The 16,811-nt window shown below is 40.1% G+C and overlaps 1 long non-coding RNA gene and 1 other non-coding gene across 2 annotated transcripts; one reads left to right on the top strand and one right to left on the bottom strand.

The window, feature by feature from the left end:
• Positions 1-1,942: 1,942 nt before the first annotated feature.
• Positions 1,943-2,014, bottom strand: trnaa-cgc (transfer RNA alanine (anticodon CGC)). Its single transcript has one exon. It is a non-coding gene; the product is annotated as a tRNA-Ala (tRNA).
• Positions 2,015-5,636: 3,622 nt separating this feature from the next.
• LOC131709295 (uncharacterized) lies at positions 5,637-8,443 on the top strand. The gene is made up of 2 exons (XR_009311462.1): positions 5,637-5,744; positions 7,198-8,443. It is a non-coding gene; the product is annotated as an uncharacterized LOC131709295 (long non-coding RNA).
• The last annotated feature ends 8,368 nt before the right edge of the window (positions 8,444-16,811 follow it).

The raw sequence follows: 16,811 nt of genomic DNA, 5'->3' as shown, positions 1-16,811 counted from the left end.
GGCCAGATTTGTGGAGTACCTGAGCTATTGTTGACACATGGACAGTTTCTTTCGTCTCAGCCATGGAACGCTGTAGGTCTTTCAGAGTTGTCATTGGCCTCTTGGTGACTTCTCTGACCAATGGCCTTCTTACCCAGCTGCTCAGTTTGGGAGGACGGCCTGCTCTAAGCAGATTCGGGGTGGTGCCGTATACCTTCCACATCTTAATGGTAGACTTGACAGTGCTCCAAGGGATATTCAATGCCTTTGAAATCGTTTTATACCTCTCCCCTGATCTGTGCCTTTCCACAACTTTATTCCAGAGTTGTCTTGGTCTTCATGGTAGTATCTTTGCTTTGAATGCACTATCTAACTGTGGGACAGGTGTATTTAATCCAAAATCATGTGAACCATTTTTATTGCACACAGATGGACTCCATTGAACTTATTGTGTGAATTCTGAAGGCAATTGGTTGCACCAGAGCTTATTTAGGAGTGTCATAGCAAAGGGGGTGAGTACTTATCTAATGAAGACTTCTCAGGTTTTTATTTTTCCCACATTGAAAGTGTTGAGTAGGTTGTGTAAATCCCATTTAAATGCATCAAGATTTCAGGTTGTAACACAACAAACTGTGAAAACGTCCAAGGGGGATGAATAGTGAATACTTACTATAGGCACTGTACATCCCCTGTTGTCATCTTAGTCTCACTCTGTGCAACAAAACATAGATAGATTGAATGAATGAATGATTGAATGATTGAATGAATGAATGAATGAATGAAAGGGCTGGCTGATGGAAGAACAGTGGTTCTCAACCCTGGTCCTGGGGACTCAGTGTCCTGCTGGTTTTTGTTCCAACTGAGCTCTCAATTACTTAATTGAACCCTTAATGGAACTAATCAGAGCTTTTTACTTATTTTAAAGAGTTGGAGATTTCAAGTTAAATACAAAATGATATAAGGAACTTGTAAGCTAATCAATTTAAAAAGTCAAATTAAGCAAATTCTTAGTTCAATTAAGTAATTGAGAGTTCAGTTGGAACAAAAACCAAAACTGAAATGTGTTTTTTTTTATGTGATTGCTGCATGGAGGACGAGGTGACCGAGCGGTAAAGGCGATGTATTGCACTGTGCTCTGCACGCGCAGGTTTGAATCCCATCCCCGTCGTTTTCTGGCACATTTTCCTCCGTGGCCTTGGTTCCGTCTACCTCACTTTTGCCGTGTAGTTTAAAACAGTGCAGGGCTCTGTGGCGCAATGGACTTCTAGACCATCTGTGTAGTATGATTCAAAGGGTATAGTTTTGAGTCATGAATGCTTATACATGATTTTTTATTACTTAGTTGTGTTTTTTTTAGAAGAAGGTATGCATTTACCTTTGGAAGAAGAAATTAAAGAGGCACTGCGGGGATTCGAACCCAGTGTCACAGAGTGACCCTGAAACCCATCTTCCCTTGTACGAGGTGTGAGCACCTTTTTTGAGTGAAAGGGGTATGCGGCAGAGATGTCTGGCTCTTTGACAGAAACAGTTTAATTAATTTGTGGTTTTCCCAGCTAACAAGATTGAAGTTTTTGCAGGTATGAAGTAAAGGCCCTGCTTGCCCACACCTCTGATGTAAAACGCTGGATCCGCAGGCCTGTCGTGCTGTTCACAGAGCCACTTCAAGCTGAGAGAAGGAGAGAGTTAAAAAAAATAATATTTATTTTTAGAAATCAAAATATAGAGTTAGAAAAAAAATAATAAATATATATATATATATATATATATATATATATATATATATATATATATATATATATATAATTATGAAGAGATAGAAAGAAAGAAAATAAATAATGTTGACATTTATAAATCAAAAGATTGATTGAATGAATGAAACCAGAAAGGGCTGGGTTTTGGAAGAGTGTTTTTAATAAACAACAAAGTGTGATTTCATGGAAGGGCGGGGTAAAGAAATACCACCTGGAGATGCCAGGGATTGAACCCGGGGCCCCATACATGCGAAGCATGCGCTCTACCACTGAGCTACATCCCCCATCATCATTAAATCCTTGCTTTGTGCAACTGACCGTTTGATTTCCAGGGCAAGCTGTGTTCTTTGTGTTCCATCCTGAAATGTGTTTTTTTTATGTGATTGCTGTATGGAGGACGAGGTGACCGAGCGGTAAAGGCGATGTATTGCACTGTGCTCTGCACGCGCAGGTTTGAATCCCATCCCCGTCGTTTTTTGGCTTTTTCCTCCGTGGCCTTGGCTCCGTCTACCTCAACTTTGCTGCGCCGGCTGAAACAGTGCAGGGCTCTGTGGCACAATTGATAGCGCATTGGAGTTCTAGACTGGCTGTGTGGTGTGATTCAAAGGTTATGGGTTCGAGTCCTGCCGGAGTCATGAATGTTTGGTTGAGTTTTTTTGGATTAATTAGTTGTGTTTTCTTTTAGAAGAAGGTTATTTTGTTTTGACAGCTTTCCTCAATTTTTCTGACATCGTCTCCCCGTGCTCCATGTGGTGCACTTGTTTTTTGTGTGGTACTTGTACGGCAGGACACTGCGGTTGTGAGTTGGAGGTTTACCGGGAGCTGCTTTTTCAAAACTTGTAATCTGGATACAAATTATCTGGATTTGTAATCCTATATTTTGTGATCGAGGTTACTTTTTAAAATGCTGGACTTTTTAATCGCAATTATTCGTAATATGGATAATCTAGCAGTGACATTTTCTGAACAAATGGATTAAAATGATCCAGATTACAAGTTTTGAAAAACCGGCTCCTGGAGCATATCTCTTTTGCGTCTCCCTCTTGTCCTGTTATTCTGATTGATTTAGCTTCAATGACAACATTAATCGTGTGAAATGTTGAAGATAAGAAGACTTTTTTTGTAATGGTATGCCTAATAGTTAGATGGATAGAGAGAAGGAGAGAGTTAAAAAAATTATATTTATTTTTTGAAATCAAAATATAGATAGAGAGAGAAAACATATATAAATATATTTATAATTCTGAATCAAAAGTTAGATAGAGATTAATAAAATAAATAATTACATTTATAAATCAAAAGATAGATAGATTGATTGAATGAATGAAACCAGAAAGGGCTGGGTTTTGGAAGAGTGTTTTTAATAAACAATAAAGTGTGATTTCATGGAAGGGCGGGGTAAAGAAATACCACCTGGAGATGCCGGGGATTGAACCCGGGGCCTCATACATGTGAAGCATGCGCTCTACCACTGGGCAACTGGCCCCTTTGATTTCTAGGGCAAGCTGTGGTGTGTGCCATCCTGAAATGTGCCGCCTATCCAGCCTTGTTAAGTTTCTGAGATCAGAAAAGATCAGGCTTACTTAAGGTGATGTCCGTAGACGATTGCTTCCTCTGCTTTTAGGCCCTTCATATTATGTGGACTGTGGTAAAATGTAATTTTAAAATTGTAAGGCCTACTGCACATAGAATTCCCAGATGGCCTCTCATCCAAGTACTAACCAAACCCAGCCTTAATCAAGGTGATTTGACCATAGTCAATTGCTAGTTCTGCTCTTAGGTCCTTTATGTTTCTTACACTGGGTGTGCTTTCTCTTTAAACTCTATTTTTTATATACTTTTTACACTTTTCAATGGTAAAACTTCATTTTAATTTTGTAATGCCTACAGCACTTTGCATTCCCAGGTGGCCTCTCCTCCAAGTACTAAACAAACCCAGCCTTGCTTCGCTTCTCAGATCAGGCTTACTCAAGGTGGTGTGGCAGTAGTCAATTGCTGGCTTTGCTTTTAGGACCTTTATGTTACGTAAAATGGGGGTGCTTTCTCTTCCAGCCATTACTTTTTTTTGCCTGGATTGCCTGGGACCAGGATACAACACAGGGGAGCAGGGTACCGCACAGGGGAGCAGGGTACAGCATAGAGAAGCAATGTACAGCACAGGGGAGCAGGGTACAGCACAGGGGAGCAGGGTACAGCATAGAGAAGCAGTGTACAGCACAGGGGAGCAGGGTACAGCACAGGGGAGCAGGGTACAGTACATGAGAGCAGGATACAGCACAGGGGAGCAGGGTACAGCACAGGGGAGCAGGGTGCAGCACAGGGGAGTAGGGTGCAGCACTGGGGAGCAGGGTACAGCACATGAGAGCAGGATACAGCACAGGAAAGCAGGGTACAGCACAGGAGAGCAGGGTACAGCACAGGAGAGCAGGGTATTTATTGCATTTATATAGCGCTTTTTATACAAAAGTAAAGCACTGCACAGTCCATAGCAGAAAAAAGACCCAACCACAATATATTTGTATAGCATGTCACACATACAACTGCCACAATCAGACCATTTAAATAACAGATGTAAATAACAGTATACACAATACAAAAGCAGAAATTTAAAAGTTACATTAAAACCCACTAAGATAAGAAAGCCATTTTATAAAAGTGCGTTTTTAGTCTTGACTTGAAAACTGTAACGGTCCCAGCTTCCCTGCCAAACGAAGGCAGAGCATTCCATCATTTAGGAGCTCTACAATAAAAAGCCCTCCCTCCTCCTGCGTTGCTTTTGTTGACCCTCGGAATAACCAGCAGCCCCGCATCCTGTGATCTCAGAGTGCGGTTTGGAAGATGCAGGGTCTCTAACTCCTGCAAATAACTAGGTGCTAATCCATTTAGGTCCTTGTAAGTAAACAGCAAAATATAAAATCTATACTGCACAGGGAGCCAGTGTAAAGAGGCCAAAACAGGGGTAATATGTTCACTTTTCCTGGTTTTAGTCAGAATTCTAGCTGCGTTATTCTAAACAAGCTGCAAGCGGGATACCACATGTTTTGGGACACCAGAAAAAAGTGCATTACAATAATCAATTCTAGATGAAACAAAGGCATGAGATACGGAAATAATAGGTTTAAGTTTGGCTATATTTCTCAAATGGTAAAAAGATACTTTAGTAACTTCCCTAATATGAGTCTCAGATTTCTAGTTTAAGTTTTGATGAGGGACTGCAAGGGTCAAGTTTACGTAATCCCACATTTCCTTTTAGTTGGTTCTGTGAGCCAACTAGCATAATTTATTTCTTAGCAGACACCCTTATCCAGGGCGACTTACATTTGTTCCAAGATATCATATTATTTTTACATACAATTGCCCATTTACAATGTTGGGTTTTTACTGGAGCAATTGAGGTAAAGTACCTTGCTCAAGTGTACAGCAGCAGTGTCCCCTCACACCTGGGACTGAACCCACGAACCTCCGGTCAATAGTTCAGAGCCCTAACCACTATGCCACACTGTGTTTAAGCATAACCCCTGTTTTATCTGAATTCAAAATTAGAAAATTCTGTGACATGCAATGCTTGATGTCTGTAAGGCAAATAGCTAATAACACCCAGGCAGAAGAAATTCCTGGCTTTAGGGACAAATATAGCTGGGTATCATCAGCACAGCAATGGAAGTTCAGTCCCTGTCTGCAAATAATGTCACCTAACTGTAGCATATATAATGAAAACAACAAGGGACCTAGAATGGAGCACCGTGAAACACCAGACTTTAATTCCTATGTCTATACCTAACTGTCTACATTACAAATCATTCAATAATTGTTCTTGACTCAAGTAAATCATCTAAGCTTTTTGAGAAAAGAAAGGGGGTTGATACATTTGCCTGTGAGGTAATGTTATTATTACAGTTTGTGGTCTAAGGCGTGTCTGGTTTGGGGTTTTGTATAAAATGGTCGCGAGGAGAAACAGTTTCTGTGACAGTTTCTCAAGACAAAAACAGGAAGAAAAGCTTACTTTAAGGTTTGGTATGTATCATTAATCATACACTCGTTATTACATTGTTAGTTTTGGTGATTTATTTTTTTGTCAGAAAAGTTATTTCTGGTTCGGTATCTTTACTGTGTATTACACAAATGATTTGGAGTAAACAGCTTTGAGAATCTAGCCCACAGTGAATATATATACAATGGCAAAAGGAGTAGGGTCTGGTTTTTCTGTACCTTATGTAGCTTCGGTAACAGCATTTATTTTAATACATTGTTACTTGATAGACATGTTATTACATTTTGCATTAACCAGTGTTATTACAGAATTTAGATATTCTATAGTTATGTGTCTTTCGACAAATTATCTTGGCAATAGGGTAGCACTGCAGCCAAACAAGGGCATACACGTGTAAATGAATAAGCTGTATTTTCATCAGCATGCAGTTTAAGTGACTTGTGTGTCAGATGTTTGGTTCTGGTCACAGTTGTGTGCTGTAAAACATTTACTGTAGAGGGGAGCGTTGAGGTGTGTGTCTTACCATTACACAATCCCAGCATCTGAAAGCTAATACAGTTCTAGGTATTATAGACAATGAATGTACTAATTCAAACTAATACAGTTCTAGATATTCTAGATAATTCAATTCAAACCTTTATTTAACCAGGTAAAGACACTGAGAACAAGTTCTCATTTAAAATGCCGACCTGACCAAGAGGCAACATAAATACAACAAACAAAAATACATAGACAGAGACATTACAGGAACACGAAAAAAAAAAACCTAATAAAATCAGTGTCTGCTCTGACAAGTATATGAAACAAGGCAAAGAGCTTCAAGTCTGAGATAAAACCAGGGAGTTTAAGCCTTGATTGTAACTCATTCCACTCGTGAGCAGCTGGATATTGGTATTGGAGTTATACCCAACAGCGGTAAAAACACTCAATCAAATTGCTGAATCGAAGGTTGTAATAGGAGACTGATATAGTCAACAATTCTCTTAAATCGAGGGGTGATTTCCCCATTAGGGTTTTATAAATTTGTCTGTACCAATGACATAGCTGACGTGTTTGAAGTACTAATGAATGTACTAATTAAAGGTAGCACACTTAAGGGATTTTTAGGGACTGTATAATAATGTAAAGCAACAAAGTATATATATATATATATATATATATATATATATATATATATATATATATATATATATCTTCTAGTTCCCACCAGAAACCTGTAAAGTGAAGTATTTATGTTTTGATTGCCAGGACCATGGCAAACACATACAGAGAATCCTCATAATCACAAAATAAAATATGTGTAGAAAATCACATCTGAACGGTCTATAGGATGTATGATTAACATTTGGATAAGACTGGTGCAAAATCAAGGCAGTTATTGTGTTCACCATGTGTGACCATTTTTTTAATGAAAACTCTAAAAAGAAATGAAAGAAAAGATGTTCCAATAATTGTTTTGTGATGGCTCTTCTTCAGGTTAAGCTGATATAGAGGATGGTCAAATTTCTCTTCTTGATGTTCTTGGTTGAGTCCAGCAACCAATTCATGAGAAGTCAGACTCTCAGGTCCAGAACACCAAAGACCTGTGCTGTTCTCCACACTGAGAATGAGAAGCAGCTGGAGCTGCCATCCTTCAGAGACAAGACCCAGGTGGGATCTAGATGGAATGGAACCTTCGGGTTCTTCACAGTGATGGAGGGCTGCCTGCTCACTCTTTGGCAGGATCACAGAGGACAGGGTGATCCTCAGTCCTTCGTGAGTGGTGCTTACCCCAGTGTCACTGGTTCCTTTTCTGCCTTCCTGTGCAGCTGTGTGGGAGAGGAAAGTGAAATCGTGGCCCTTACTTCCACCTTCGCTGATTTCCGAAAGAGGCACCTTGCACCCAGGAACGCAAAAGGTGACAATAATTTCTGCACAGCTCAAATAAGGAACAGAAACCTTACTGATCACGGGTCATGCAAACAACGGAACACGTTTATATTTTCTGACGAGGACGTGGTTATAAATGTATGTAGAACAGGAGGTAGCCACTATCCTGACAAACGGTATAACAATCTGTATAAGAGCAAGGACTTGTTCAATCTGACAGAGTGCTCATGGACAAATGAGCCTGAAGAACCGCCCAACTGTAGTTACACAGCAGATATGAAAACAAGGTTTATCATTCTAGCTTGTAGGAAGAAACTGCCCGTACATTTTCAAAAAAGCGTACCAAATTAACCTTATTTCATCGTTTCAAGATTACCCTTAACCTGAACTACCCTACCAAACTGTTTTGCTCTGCACTGAATAATTAAACCAAAAATTGTCCTTCTTAAATGGTACCATATTGTTGTTTAATCGCCCCTGTATCTATTAAGATGGGTGTGTTGCACTTTCCGTTAGAATTGTATTGTGAATTGTATTGTGAACCTAGGTTTAAAGTGTTAGGCACATTCGGTAGTTCAAAATTTTTGATAACTGGGGTTTGTGAAAGCCACAAAACGTAAACTCTTGAGACCAATTCCTCAAATGACAATGCTTGGCTGACTCTGTATTAAAGGGGAGGCTACTCATCAGAAAAGGGTGAGAAAGTTACAGAGCAGAAGTAAGCTTGTATATTACAGAGCAGAACTGAAAGCCTGTCGTCAGAAACATCCAGGCCACTGTGAGTAAAAAACTGTGTCAAAAAATCTTTTTTGTTTCTGAACAATAAAAGTGCCCATCCCTGTGCGGAAATATATTTATTTGAAAAGCCTGTTGTCTCTTTACCACGTAGGGCGTCCTGTAACACTGAGCTCTAATTGCTTTGAGTCAGTTAGTGAAAAGAAGTACTAGGTATTATTTTTATTTCCTATATTTACCAATGCCTCATAATAACCTGTGAAACTCTTCAGTTAATTGAAAGAGGAAGTTGCCTTTGCAGTTGCACACAGCTAAGACTAAGTGCTCTCTGTGGATTTCAGCTTTCAATTTGCTGTACTAAGAAATTGAAACTGGCAGTTTAAAACCATTCTGGTGCAAGATTCAATGTTTGTGTGTCTTCCCTAAGGATTCACAAACCCCATTCAGCACTAATCCTGGATTACCCAATGTTACTTTACATAAAATAGTCCAAGATTAGTGTCAATTGGGGGTTGTAAAAGCACCCCTAGAATTGGTTTGGCCAGTTTTGTGAAAATCAGTACATTGTATTAAAATTGTTAGATAACTTTTGCTGTATCCTGTGTTGCTTATAAAATTGTTAGATAACTTTTGCTGTATCCTGTGTTGCTTATATTGCAGCAAATATTTTTCATCATACTACATTGATCTTTTCAGTGTGCCATACTCTGTACAATAGTATGTTTAGTGGTGATTGGCTGGTCGTGTAGACAAAAGTTTAGTCAATTAAATGACACCATTTAGGTAAAGGGGGGATGGTGGAGCTGTGCTTGGCTGCCTAGGGCCAGTGCTTGTGTCTCCCCTCAGGATATCCAGACACTAGCCATTGCGGTGGGTAGCTTTTGTTTTCATAATCACACTAATTTGGCTGAGAAAATATTTTATAAAATACAAGTTGCTTCCTTTTTTAATTTGCATTCTTAAATATATCAATAAATACAAAGCAATCATAGTAGTTCTTATTTAGTACCAAGAGGATCAGTTGCAAATGAAATTTATTTTAATGTGTCATTTTCCAGGGGTTGTTACATCATACCGGCACCACCTTGTGGTGGATTATTGAATTTGTTTTTCTTTGAAAATAGCATTGAAAATCGTGATGAATTAAATATATATATATATATATGTTGCAGTTACAAATTACTTGAAAATGTGTTTTAACTAGTTACAGTTACAAATAGTTACTTTTCAGGGACAGTTTACAATTTACAGATGTTTTTTCCGGTTTGCTCAGGCTGCAGCTCGAAATATTATTATTATTATTATTATTATTATTATTATTATTATTATTATTATTATTATTATTATTAATTTCTTAGCATATGCCCTTATCCAAGGCGACTTACAGTTCAATTAAGAGCAAGATACAAAATACAATGACTTCAGTCCTAGTAAGGGCAAATACAAAAGCACAGTACAGTTTGATATCAGGGCAGTTCAAGAGCTGATAAGTGTAGATAGTTATATAAAGGGCGAGGGTGGAGAAGGAGCGGGCTCTGGAGGCAGGGGAGTGTAGAGGAGGTACAGCCATTCTTCTAGAGCAGGCGGAGCGGAGAGGTCGGGTGGGGGTATAGGGAGAGACGAGGGTCTGGAGGTAGCTGGGTGCAGTTTGGTGAAGGCATCGGTAGGCAAGTACAAGAGTCTCGAACCGGATGCGAGTCGGCTATCGGGAGCCAGTGGAGTGAGCGGAGCAGTGGAGTAGCTTTGTATCCTTTGAAGATCCAGCTGTGGAGCCTCCTCGTCCCCTTCTCTGATGTCATATGAAAGCGTGTTCACGTGACAGGGTTGACTTGCACTGTTAAAACACTTTCCACATTATACATTCGTAGTTGTCCTTTTTTTTTTAATGAAGTAAAAGCATCTATGTAATTTTTTTTTTTTCACATAAAATATAATCTGGTTCCACATTTAGTTACCAGTCTGAAAAAAGAACCATTCCAGTTACTGAAAACATACTCAGGTTACAGTGGAACAGTCACCCTGCACAGCTGATAAGCAACTGCACTGTCCTCCAAGAGGAGCTATTTGAATCTAGGCAATTGAAATGCATTTAGAACTGGGTGGATGCACTCTTGAAGTGAGTCTAGGGACGAGCTTTGATTAAGGGGGTGGAAAATGTAATGGATTTCCTCCTAGCAGCTGGTCAGTTAATAACACTGACATCAGCATAAGACCGCTTCTTAACTCTCAACCACAGAGCTTGCTATTGACAGATTTGAGGCACTTTTTACAGAGTGGAAAGGAGATCAAATTCGTTACTAAGCTACGTTACTGCCGTTGAGTCACTGGCTGCTAGAATCCAGATGAGCACAGACGGGCCGAATGGCCTCTCTGCTCGCACATGTTCTAATGTTCTTAAATTCTTACATTGGGATGTTTATAGAAGCAACTAGATCAAGCAGCTACTACGATTCGAATGTGCACTGACTGGCCCAATGTCCTCCTTGTTTGTAATTTTGTAATGTTCTTATTAGTTTGTGTAGCAGCCTCCATGCTCTTCAGCACTCTCAGCTCAATATAAAGTTAACCCAGAGGTCACTTTACCTCTATTCAATGAACCTGTTGATTTGGTTTTGTTAGTAAATTGAGTATTTTCAAATTGAGTTTAGTAGTGCCCCTAGTGGCGGTGTTGGGACCCCTTGGTGGGTGCTCCTGTGTGGCTGCTACATACACAGCATTGTTTTAGATGTTTGAAGCTTTGTGAAAATGATCAGTAGTCAGTCGTATTTTTTTAGTAGTTGCTCAAGATATTGAGTTTAAAGAGGCCAGGTCTAGCATTGAACAAACACACAATAATGATAACACTGCAAAAACGAAAGCAGTATGGAAGGGAAATGGGCCATTGCTGTCATTCAATGAGGTTTCCTGTCTGATTGCCTGTGTAAAAAGACACCTACATCAAGAGAAACTCTTCTATCAAACCCTTGAAATGTGCTTTTCAGTGATTCTCCAGTAAAAGTTTCAGAACCACTAGATTTGTCAAAATAAATCAACTGCCTTAAAACTCACTTGTGGGCGTGGCTTTGAAAGGACGATCATCTGTGAGACGAAACACATAAAAATACACCCCTTAGACCTGTTCCAAGGATAGGAATTCTCAGCTGCAAAATCTATTACAACTGGTGACATCATAATACAACTGTGCAGGTCGTGTTCCAGAGCAGATCTGTATTGAACAGGTAGTAAGTTTGACAAGTAGACCTCACAATGTTTCCAGTTCTGGACACCACAGTCCAACGAAGAGCAACCAAACGAATGTAAGGTATGGAAAAGTGTATTATAAAACATGGTAACCTATGCTAAATGCATTGTATAATCATAGGAAAAGCATGGGAGGGAAGCTCCAAAAATACCATGGTAAACCGTTTACTGTACAATAAACAGCTAGAAAGATACTGCTATCCAAGTGGTCTGGAAACTTAAAGATGTCCGTTTCTCATCTCTAGCTGGTCGCAGCTCCAAGACTACACCCTGGTGGTCGCATTACTTAAGTATGTAGCAGCCTTTACCCTGTATGAAGTGAAACAGCCTGCAGTCAGGGTTATGATAAACGCTGAGGAGTAGTTATTTTATAAAGGTATTTTATTAAAAAATACTGCACCAGGATGTTGAGAAGAAGCTTCTCATTTACAACAGCAGGGTCCACACAGTCATAAACCCACACAGGGGCAGATCATAAGCTGGAGAGAGTGGCCGGTATAGCAAAATCTGTAGTTGCATCGATATTACCCAAGCATATTTCCAGACCACCACCTGAACCTTACCAGCCTATACATGGATGTGTCTGTTATCAATAGATCTGTATCTGGAGAAGTGCTTATCCAGTTCTCATGAAACATAGTATTAACATTATTTAGCATCAACTGAGTCTCAGATTCTGGGGATATGGGGTGTCCCTCCATCCTTTCATCTGTTATCACACTTACATTTCTGCATATATATGGAGAACCGCCAATCCAATTGTTCTGTATTATTCTGTACATACTATTGATATTTGTGATATCTGTGTATTTGTGTCCTGGTCTGTCTGCTTGCTCCAGTGTGTGTGTGTGTGTGTGTATTTGTCATGGTCTGTCTGCTTGCTCCAGTGTGTGTGTGTGTGTGTGTTTGTGTCCTGCTCTGTCTGCTTGCTCCAGTGAGTGTCATGTACTGACTGCTTGCTCCAGTGTGTGTGTGTCATGTACTGTCTGCTTGCTAATGAGGTAACCCATTCCATCCCCTCACCACTCTCTGTGAAGAAGAGTCTCCTTCAACAACATGACCAGGTAACCCATTCCATCCCCTCACCACTCTCTGTGAAGAAGAGTCTCCTTCAACAACATGACCAGGTAACCCATTCCATCCCCTCACCATTCTCTGTATGGAGAAAAGAACGCAATAGGGGTTCAAGGAAATACATGCACATAGATTAGGAAGTGGTTAACATTTAGAAAACAGAAAGTACTGATTAGAAGAGAAAACTCAAAATGGAGCGAGGTAACCAGTGGTGTACCACAGGGATCAGTATTAGGTCCTCTGCTATTCCTAATCTACATTAATGATTTAGATTCTGGTATAGTAAGCAAACTTGTTAAATTTGCAGATGACACATAAATAGGAGGAGTGGCAAACACTGTTGCAGCAGCAAAGGTCATTCAAAATGATTTAGACTACCGGTTCCCAAACTGTGGGTCGCGACCCCAAAATGGGGTCCCAGATCAGAGGATGGGGTGGCGAGAGGCCAACTTGGCATATCATCATTTTCTTTTTTATTATTATTATTATTTTGTATGTTGTCTGCTCCACATAGATTCCTTCTTCAATTTCAGTATCTCCCATATGATATTTATAATGCACATTTTTATTGCCTGCATGCAATACTTTACACTCTTCTCTATTAAATTTCATTTGCCATGTGTCTGCCCAGTTCTGAATGCTGTCTAAGTCATTTTGAATGATCTTTGCTGCTGCAACAGTGTTTGCCACTCCTCCTATTTTTGTGTCATCTGCAAATTTAACAAGTTTGCTTTCTATACCAGAATCGAAATCATTAATGTAGATTAGGAACAGCAGAGGACCTAATACTGATCCCTGTGGTAGTCCACTGGTTACCTCGCTCCATTTTGAGGTTTCTCCTCTAATCAGTACTTTCTGTTTTCTACATGTTAACCACTCCCTAATCCATGTGCATGCATTTCCTTGAATCCCTACTGCGTTCAGTTTGAGAATTAATCTTTTATGCAGGACTTTCTCAAAAGCTTTCTGGAAATCTAAATAGACCATGTTGTATGCTTTGCAATTATCCATTGTCAATGTTGCATCCTCAAAAAAGTCAAGCAGGTTAGTTAGACACGATGTCCCTTTCCTAAAACCGTGCTGATTGTCTCCCAGGATATTGTTACCATATAGGTACTTTTCCATTTTAGATCTTATTATAGTTTCCATAAGTTTACATATAATAGAAGTCAGGCTTATTGGTCTGTAGTTACCTGGTTCAGTTTTGTCTCCCTTTTTGTGGATCGGTATTACATTAGCAATTTTCCAGTCTGTCGGTACAACCCCTGTGTCAAGAGACTGTTGCATGATCTTGGTTAACGGTTTGTAAAGAACTTCTTTCATTTCATTAAGTACTATTGGGAGGATCTCATCCGGCCCAGGGGATTTGTTTATTTTAAAAGCTCCTAGTCCCTTTAACACTTCTGCCTCTGTTATGCTAAAGTTATTTAAAATTGGACAGGAACAGGTCGACATGTGGGGCATGTTGTCCATGTCCTCCTTTGTAAAAACCTGTGAAAAGTAATCATTTAATATATTTGCTATTTTTTTTTCTTCATCTATGATTTTGCCATTTGTGTCTCTTAGACATTTAACCTCCTCTTTGAATGTTCTCTTGCTGTTATAATATTGGAAAAACATTTTGGAATTGGTTTTAGCCCCCTTAGCAATATTGATTTCTATCTCTCTCTTGGCCTTTCTAACTTCCTTTTTGACTTGTGTTTGCAGTTCCAAGTACTCTTTCTGTGTGCTTTGTTTTTGGTCCCTTTTAAACGCTCTGTAAAGTGCCTTTTTTTGCTGAATATTTTTTTTAATTGATCTATTAAACCATTTTGGCCATTTTGTTTTAGATTTAGATTTGTCTACTTTTGGGATGTAATTGTTTTGCACATCTAGTACTACAATTTTAAAAAACAGCCATCCCTTTTCTGTGGATGTTCTCTCTATTTTACTCCAATCTACTTCTGTTAGTCTCTGTTTCATACCTTCGTAGTTTGCTTTTCTAAAATTGTAAACCTTAGCTTTAGTCATTACTTTTGGGGTTTTAAAAAATATTTCAAATTAGCCCATGTTGTGGCCTGAGTTTGCCAATGGCTCTCTGACCTCTGTTTTAGTTATTCTGTCTTCATTTTTTGAAAAGGCTAAATCAAGGCATGCCTCCCCTCTAGTCGGTGCCTTGACAAATTGCGTTAGGAAGCAGTCATTTGTCATTTCCACCATTTCAATTTTGTCCGTCGTGCTCCCCATCGGGTTTTGCCATTTTATATGGGGGAAGTTGAAATCCCCCATTAGTATGGCTTCTCCTTTTCTACAAGCATTTCGAATGCCATTGTATAACAGATTATTTTGCTCAGTGTCTGAATTTGGCGGTCTATAGCATGCTCCTATTATTATGCCCTTTTGAATTTTTGTCCATTATTCTCACCCATATTGATTCTGCATTGTTTTGGTTGTCCTGGTTTAACACCTGGGCTTCAACACTATTTCTTATGTATAGCGCTACCCCTCCGCCTCTTTTGTCCTGCCTGTCTTTCCTATACAGTGTATACCCACTGATATTATATTCGTCCCGAACGCTCTCAGACCACCAAGTTTCTGTAACACCTATCACATCGTAGTTACTTGTTAGTGCAGTAGCTTCAAGTTCTAACATTTTGTTTCTGAGACTTCTAGCATTAAGATAAATACATTTAATAGTTGTCTTACCTGAGTTGTTGCCCTGGTTTTGATGTGGTCTCCCTTCTGTTTTTTTGTTTTCTCCCCCCTTCCTTTCTAGTTCTAAATAAAGACATTACATCTGAAAATAACTTGTGTTTACCCCCACTTACAAGGAAAGTGTCAAACTTTGTATTCGTCCTCATAACGTGTTAGAAAATGTAAACAGCAGTTGGAGAATGTGAAGTCGATCATCCTAGCATGTTAAACGAGGGCATTTCTCATGTAAGCCACTTCCAGTAATAGATCGTTTATACTGTTCTCAATGGTCCGCATCCCAGCCTGAGACCACGCTCCCCTGCCCCCAGAGCCCTCTCATTCTCCACCCTCGCCCCGCAGTGGTGGAACGACCTTCCTACAGATGTCAGGACTGCCCAGTCCTTGACCACCTTCCGGCGCCTCCTCAAGACTCACCTCTTCAGACAGTACCTGTAGAACTTCTCTTTTCCCTCTGGACACTTTAACACTCTTCCTTAAATGCTATTTACTTGCTCTTATCTGCCCCCGATTTTACTGCATTTAATCCTGTACCTTAGAGTACTGTACTGTAATCTGTCACAAGTGTTATTCAATCTGTAGTATTTTGTATCTAATCGTATCCTGACGTAACTATCACTGACACTGATCTGCTCCGATATTGAATCGCATTCTGTCATACTTGTACCTACTAGAACCGAAGTGATTGTATTGTATTTTGCTCTTAATTGTATTAATAAGAGCAATTGAGAGCAAGATACAAAAACAGTTCAATTGAGAGCAAGACACAAAATACAATGACTTAGTCCTAGTAAGGGCAAATACAAAAGCACAGTACAGTTTGATATCAGGGCAGATCAAGAGCTGATAAGTGTAGATAGTTATATAAAGGTTAGATACAAGTGCAGGTAAAACAGTACTACAGACTGGGTTAAGTGCAGGGTTGAATACTGTGACATCAGCAGCAAATAGGTGCAAGTATAAGGTGCATTAAAAAGCAGAGTGCTGTGCTGTCCAGAAGGGAGACTTCAGTTTTCCAGGTGTTGTCTGAAGAGGTGTGTCTTGAGGAGGCGCCAGAAGGTGGACAGGGATTGGGCAGTCCTGACATCCGTAGGAAGGTCATTCTACCACTTTGGGGCGAGGGTGGAAAAGGATCGGGCTAGGATGCAGCGTAGAGGAGGTACAGCCATTCTTCTAGAGCAAGCGGAGCAGAGAGGTCGGGTGGGGGTGTAGGGAGAGATGAGGGTCTGGAGGTAGCTGGGTGCAGTCTGGTCAAGGCATGCGAGCGGCGATCGGGAGCCAGTGGAGTGAGCGGAGCAGTGGAGTTGCATGGGAGAAGCGAGGCAGAGAGAACACCAGGCGAGCAGCAGAGTTCTGGATGAGCTGGAGCGGACGGGTGGCGGTCGCAGGGAGGCCAGCTAGGAGGGAGTTGCAGTAGTCTAGGCGGGAGAGTACCAGGGCCTGGACCAGGAGCTGGGTAGCATAGTTGGTGAGGAAGGGTC

This window comes from Acipenser ruthenus, chromosome 42 (genome assembly GCF_902713425.1).
Source record: "Acipenser ruthenus chromosome 42, fAciRut3.2 maternal haplotype, whole genome shotgun sequence".
Lineage (NCBI taxonomy): Eukaryota > Metazoa > Chordata > Actinopteri > Acipenseriformes > Acipenseridae > Acipenser > Acipenser ruthenus.
Note: the sequence above shows the minus strand (reverse complement) of the source record. Positions and strands in the feature narration are given on the sequence as shown.